Here is a 7,824-nt window from a genome sequence, read left to right as displayed (position 1 = left end):
AAAAATGTTTCTTCCAGTTTTCAAAATAGAATGTCCATATATCACCGGCATTTATGAGAGAGAGAGAGAGAGAGAGAGAGAGAGAGAGAGAGAGAGAGAGAGAGAGAGAGAGAGAGAGAGAGAAATATACACTATCTCAATCAAACAATGGGCCAAATAATTTAATTTTAATGTTTTTGCTATTATTGCTATTATCTACTAGTTTGCAAAATCCAAGTACAGTAACAAGCCCTGAGATTGAACAGAAACCACTTGCTTAAATGGTGCCTGAAGTTTTTTTCCATTCTAATATGAACTGCCTCATTATTTTATATACTAGTAATTAAGTAAAATTAGTAAAATTAGATCTGACAAGCAAGGCATTTGGTTGGAAGGGTGCCAGTTTTATTGAGGATGTTTGAAAAGAGAGAATTCCTATTTTAAAATATGCAGGGTTTTTTTTTTTTTTTTTTATAGAATACCCAACATGGATTTCAGTGGTGCCCCAGAAGCAGTTGCTGCCTGGGATGCAATGGTTCAGCTGTGATAATAAAGCTGTGTGTGTACCCATTTTACACCCAACTAACTAAAAACAACTGCACCTGGCCCTTTACAATGTCAATTATGTTACTCGATTTGGTTCCTTTACCTAACATTGCCTCATATTGTGCTTACTATATTTTCTAATAGTACGATATAGGCTCTTGCTGGATGGCAAAGCACATTGTTTAAGTCTCCAGTTTGCATGTACAGTGCACTAGAGATTGAAACGCATGCTGTCCTTGTGTGCCCTTGCTAATGTCTGTCACAGAGGCTTGCTGTGATTGGAGAAATCCGTGGCTGGCTCACTGCTGGACAAGGAGCTGGCCTGGCAGACCTTCAGCGGAGCAGCTGTCTGAGCAGCAATAACTGTCTGACAAATATGCCTGGATCACTTCAGGACTGAGGAATCGACAAAAACAAATAGAGATGAAATAGAAAAATAGCAACGCTTTAAAAAAAAAACAAAAAAAACAAGACAAAACAACAACCGCAGGGCTTCTCTAAAATCATTTTGCTGGCACAGACAGGGCTGGAGCAGCTGCTATTTTACCCATGGCTGCACACTCCTGCTAAGTCTGACGCTGGCTGTTTAGCTAATGTAGGGTATCAATACAAAACACTTAACTCCTCTTCTGAGATACAAATTGGCAACACTATAGTTTAAGGGGTTGAGGCTCCAGGGTACAGGACTTCAGTGACTTGAGCCCTCACACTGGCTCTGTACTGAAATTCAAAATATTTTTTGTGTTCAGATGTTCTTTCAAGTCCTGACAGTATGTACACTAACATCCTCTTCAACACCGGACACGATGCGACAAGCAAATTGGTGTCTAACTGTCGGAACTGACCAATGAGGAAAAAACTTCCCTTGTGCGCATTTAGTAAACAGTGGTGGAAGAAATTATCATTCTTGCAGTATCAAAATACCCGGAGCTGTACAATAAAGGACACAAAAATGATTTAGAAACGGCAATGAGGGAGAACATCTGGCAGTCCATTTCCAGAGAACTTGATATAGCTGGTGTGAATGATTCATTTACCTTTACTGAAAAATATTCAGAAAAGCTATTATTTCTATGTTTATTAGCTGTATAACAGGAGTATCATACATGTGATTTTTTCCAGCTGATGATACAATCAGAGGAGTTGCCTATCACATCGCGCACATACCATTTTATCGCAGGACAGATCGCATCGCGTCTGCTGTGTGGAGACCTTAAGACAGTTTGTGCATTGCATATATTACATGATGACTGTTAGTCTCACTCGTAATCTGGAATCCCATCTATTGAAACTAGTCGGCTCTTAAAGCATCCAGTGACGCAATAGCAAAAAAACATGTCGTAAGCCTGAATACTATGGAAGGCCATCTGGGTCAAAAACGCATTGTGTAGTACACGTTTCAAATATTCGCTACACGTACTCATTTGGACCAATCAGAGCACAGTATGGAAGGTCATCTGGGTCAAAAACGTGTACTGTTAGTACACATTTCAAATAAATTACTATGTGTATTACTGCATACACTAAGCATTCTATTATCTACACGTACTATTTTTACTACACGTACAAATTTGGGCCAATCAGTTATTTAGAAATGAAATAAGAGCCAATGAAATTAAAGAAAATAGTATGTGTACTAAATTATCCAGTGAAAAGTCACCTCACATTTTCCATGTGCTTCCAAAAGTGATCAGGGAATCTGAGCCTTTGAATATTTTTAAAAGCCGTCTCAAAACATACTTTTTAAAACTTTTTTACTTGTGTCTTTACTTTTCCTGTAGTATTTTTACATACAATTACCCATTTATACAGTTGGGTTTTTACTGGAGCAATCTAGGTAAAGTACCTTGCTCAAGGGTACAGCAGCAGTGTCCCCCACCTGGGAGTGAAACCACGACTCTCCGGTCAAGAGTCCAGAACTCTATTATTATTATTATTATTATTTATTTCTTAGCAGATGCCCTTATCCAGGGCAACTTACAATTGTTACAAGATATCACATTATTTTTACATACAATTACCCATTTATACCGCTGGGTTTTTACTGGAGCAATCTAGGTAAAGTACCTTGCTCAAGGGTACAGCAGCAGTGTCCCCCACCGGGGATTGAACCCACAACTCTCCGGTCAAGAGTCCAGAGCCCTAACCACTACTCCACACTGCTCCACTGCCCTACCCTTTTATTTCTGTCATGGTAAAACTTCCAATAATCGCCAGATGGCCTTCCATAGAATACACTCAATTTCCAACTCCGTTTTCTGGTCCTGGTCTCTGTGACTTGATTTGCAGTGACTCAAATAGCAACTGCACAGTATTTAAGTATTTTGAGCCATGACAAAGATACTCCATTAAAGACAGAAACTGTAATAAGTGTAAGACAAGGTCAACAGGTACCGCTGTAACGTGTGTTGCTTGGGTTGGGTGGATTTAGAATGGAAACAGACTCTATGTCTTCCTTTTACAGGTTTTGGCTCCTACTGAGGTACAGGATTCTTTTCATTTGAATACATACCAGTTGACCTAGAACACCTGAAAGGGGAGGAGTATCAAATCTGAATTTGCTATTTGTCTGTATTAAGGCAAGATGCATCTTCTTATAGGTGTGGGATATGAAGCATGTTGCTATCGAGAGTGTTTATAGGAAAGGTAATCATGAGAATGTGTATGGTCTTGCCACAGTATTTACAAGCAAAGTAAATGCATGTGGCTGATCTTTTCCCTCTTGCCTCTCCCTCAGGTTCTTACTGTGGATTATTTCTGCCTCTGGTGGTTGTCAGCTCCAGCAACAGACTTTTCCTGAGGTTTCAGTCAGGTGCACACTTGGCTGGACATTGATTTAGCGCCAAGTGGGAGGCAGTATATCCGGAGGACACTAAAGGTGTAGTGTAGAGGTAGTTTCACATACAGTACATATTTAAGAATTCGGAATATTGACTTGTTTCCATGGAAGTGTGTAGTTCGTTACAATAGATAATGTAAATAATTTTAAATAATAACCTTTTGTTGTGGTAAAACCATTTTTTGTCGAGAGAAACAGGTGTAATGTCCTGATAATCCAGACAAGCAATATAACTACCTCAGGATATCTGCACTGTGTAAGTAAGGTTCCTTAGTGTTTCTACTAAAGGCCTACAAAATGTAATAACATTAATATAGTATTTCTGTTGTTGAAAGAGAATATATGTATGTTTATGTAATAATTGTGTATTAACTGAAAATAAGATCCCCAATTAAAATACTTTGCCATCCAACCTGTTTTTACAGAAATCCAGGGATGTGGTGGCATCTTCCACGAGGAGGTGGATATGATCAATTCCAAGACCTGGCCTGAGAGCTTGTGCTTGTGGACTGTCGAGGTACCTGCAGGGAAAACTATCACTGTGAATTTCCCCCATTTTGAGGTGGAGGAACCAGCCCCATTTACCAAGAAATGTTTTGATAGCCTGCTCATTTACGATAAGGCAGCAGGTATCGCAGAGAAGTATGGTGAGTGTTTGAGACGTAAGCAGTGCTGTTTAAAGCTAAAAATGATTATTTTATGCATCCTTGGATACAGAAGCACTTGTCAGCCCCCTATCAAAGTCATATCTGCTGAGCTTTCTTGGCCATTATGACTGAAACTGACTTGTCACATACAGCTTTCTGTACATTGCAGAATCCATGTCAGGGATGCCATTTCCACAAAAAAAAAAAAATGATGGGCAATCCCTTTACTCATGACCCTGTTTTACCATTGAAAAATAGCTTGTGAAAATAAAATAGTCAGTGAGGAGACTTGCTTGAGCTGGGTGTGTTCTCAGTTTAAATATAATTAAATCAACGTTACATTTTCATTTCTCCAGGTCCATATTGTGGAACTAAACTCCCACCAGCAATTACATCCAAGGGAAACAAATTGGTGATGCGCTTTAATGCAGATTTCTTCACTGAAGCACAAGGATTTCGAGCCAACTGGACAACAGATCCCACAGTACCACCTCCTACAGAGGTCCCACCACAGCCTAACCCTTGGGATAACATTCTTATTGGTAATAACTAATTCTCACTGTGATTAGGAAAAACTATGCACATCAAACTAGAAGAGGGTGGTGGATACTGGGAGGCTTGAGAAATAGGATATGGTTTTCATTAAAATACAAAAATAAAAATAGTTCAAAAGTTTAACAAAAAGGTACTTTTTCAATTTTATTTTATTTTATTTATTTTTTATGAATTTAGTCGTCGCCAATTTTTTTACCCCGGTTTTCTCCCCAATTTAGCGTGCCCAATTATTATCAGTATCCTTGGCTCACCACTCGCAACCCCCCCCCCCCCCGCCGGCTTGGGGAAACGGCAGCTGGAACACGCGTCCTCAGAAACGTGCTCCTGCCAAGCTGTCATTTTTCGCACTGCAGATCCACAGCAATGCCACCAGACCTATAGTGCCGGAGGACAACACAGATCTGGCGGCTCCACTGCAGAACCACAGGCGCCCTATCGGCCACAGGGGTCGCTGATGGGCGGTGAGCCGTGGATTCCCCTACCAACCTAAGCCCTCCCTACCCGGGCAGCGCTCAGCCAATTGTGCGCTGCCCCCTAGGAACTCCCGGTCACGGTCGGCTGTGACATAGCCTGGATTCGAACCTGCGATCTCCAGGCTATAGGGCACATCCTGCACTCCGCGTGGAGCGCCTTTACTGGATGCGCCACTCGGGAGCCCCACTTTTTCAATTTTAAGCAAGGCAGATATAATTGCTGTAGTTGATCAGTAATAAAAAGAATGAAATATGTATTTATTTTTAAAATATAATGTGGTTTAAACTGTTAATGATACCTAGGCTTTAAAAATGTGTATTTGTTTTACCTTTCTTTTGCATTAAAACATTGTCACAGGTTCCTTACTAAAGAGATTAATCAAAAGTGAATTATGACTTGCACCAACTCAAAAGAACAGATCAGTTTGGATTTGAGACAGAAACCTAAACTAATTGGCTTTAAGGAGAAATCAACCATCCTAGGCTGTTATCAATGCCACTCTGTTAACTGCTGCAGAGACAAGCAGTTCCCCACCATCTTATCCAATTAATATCTAATTAATTTCTAAAACAGAACAACAGATCCAGACGATTGCAGGGTAAATGTTTAAAGTCATCCATTCCAGGTCAGCTTTGAAAAGGGCTTTATATACAGTACCTCTGTTAACCACAAGTTACTAATTCTAAACACCAGTCAATATGGGGTTCAGTGCAGAAGATTCTACAGGATGTTATATACTGTATGAGGAATTATCAATAGTCTCCTCAGGTGTTCCTAAGGGATGAATTTGACCTATTTTGTTGTTTATGCTATTCGTAAATCAATTGCCCAGACTCCAGATTTTGTACATTGTTAAAACTGCAGTGTCTCACAATCTTGTTCAGTTCTAAACTAAAAAATGGCCATTTGTTGTCTGTTTTACGTTATTTAAATAGTGCCAAATTGTGTGGTGGTTTCCACTACAGAGATGTATGGAAAAGCATGATAAATGAAAACTTGTTTAGCTTGTTATATATATATATAAAACTTAAACCATGAGTTGTGCAGAAATGTGGGCCAGTGCATTTAAACTTATTAGCATAGGGTTGCTTCAGTAGTATGCTTCATACACATTTGTGTGTTTGATCAAATTTCATGATTACACACCATCTCTTTTAGGAAAACATACAGTTTACAGTATGCATCAACCAACAGGTAAAATGTTTAGAGGAGATCTAAGAAATATAAATTTGTTTAACTATGTCCTATGCCCCTCTGACTGCTTTGATATAAACATTATCCAAGACTTACTGCATCACTACTAATGTGTGACCAGCCATGTCAGCCTATAACGTTGTAATGTAACTGTATAGCATTAAAAAAAAAAAAAACATGATCCGAAAGGGTTTCATGTGGGAGAAGATTTCAATACTTTAACCTTCAATATTCATCTAATCCTTAAGGTCGCTTCCCTCCATGGAATGTATCTGGAGGCAAGGGACTGTATAATTTACATGTATAAGAGCTTGAATGAGAGCAAATTATCTATTAATATGACACAAAGTGATATATTTCAATGCATGGACTGCATTTATTAGCCCATTATACCCTATGGATGTGCATCATCATCACTATTAAATCAGAGCCTGCAGCCTTTGGGTAAAACAGAGCAGAAAGATTTTAAATGAGAAACTGCTAAGGTATTAAGGGGAAGATGTTTAAATCTTTTAATTGGCTTCCCCCTGATTTGAAAGTACAGTGCATCCAGCTGTGTCAGTTTCCTCCGGCAAAGCTAGTTTAGAAATACAGATGAATCAAGCCTTAAACATAAAAGGCAGAATTCTGTGAATGTCAGTGGTTTATTTAAAATGTATAAATAGTTGGACTGAAACTGAGAAAAGATCTCTTATCTGTCTATGTGTATTATTACCGGTACAGAATTTCCATCCCGAAGAAAACTATGAATGTTTTATCTTGACTTAAGAGATTCCCCCAGAAGATATCATTAAATTATTAATATCTATTTTCTAAATCATAGGTTATCTAATATAAATACAGTAATATATTTGTTTCTTTTCCAGACTGACCAAAAAATTGTGGAGTGTCCACCGTTCCAACTCCGATCAATACACGTATTGTTAACAGAGAGCCTGCTAAAGCAAACTCTTGGCCTCGGCAAGTTTCCATGCAGATCAGTATCTAATACGTTTTAAAATAGTATTTCTATGATAGATAGAGTGCATCAAAAATAATGTTGTTTTCTGTGGCCACACAGCAACCAGGCACTTGAACCATTTCTACCATCTCTGCAATCTAATGCCCTTCAGCGATGAGGATTTCCTAGTCTGAAATTCTTAATGTGAGATCTAATGTTAACACCCTCACATGATCCATGACGATCATGATATTATTTGTTTATTTAGCAGACGCCTTTATCCAAGGCAACTTACAGAGACTAGGGTGTGTGAACTATGCATCAGCTGCCCAGTCACTTACAACTACGTCTCACCCGAAAGACGGAGCACAAGGAGGTTAAGCGACTTGCTCAGGGTCACACAATGAGTCAGTGGCTGAGGTGGGATTTGAACCGGAGACCTGCTGGTTACAAGTCCTTTTCTTTAACCACTGGACCACACAGCCTCCTATGATGAGATGAAAATCACATGATAGGCAGTAAAGTAGTGTGCGGTATAGTATATATCAAGGGTAATAATAATTTTATTATACTTGGTACATATGCAGAACTATTTCTGTCCAGAGTTACCCCAAATAAGTCGCACAAGTTGGAGATAACACTGGACAGGT

The sequence above is a fragment of the Acipenser ruthenus genome, chromosome 2, assembly GCF_902713425.1.
Source record: "Acipenser ruthenus chromosome 2, fAciRut3.2 maternal haplotype, whole genome shotgun sequence".
Taxonomy (NCBI): Eukaryota; Metazoa; Chordata; class Actinopteri; order Acipenseriformes; family Acipenseridae; genus Acipenser; species Acipenser ruthenus.
This window is presented reverse-complemented; position numbering follows the sequence as displayed.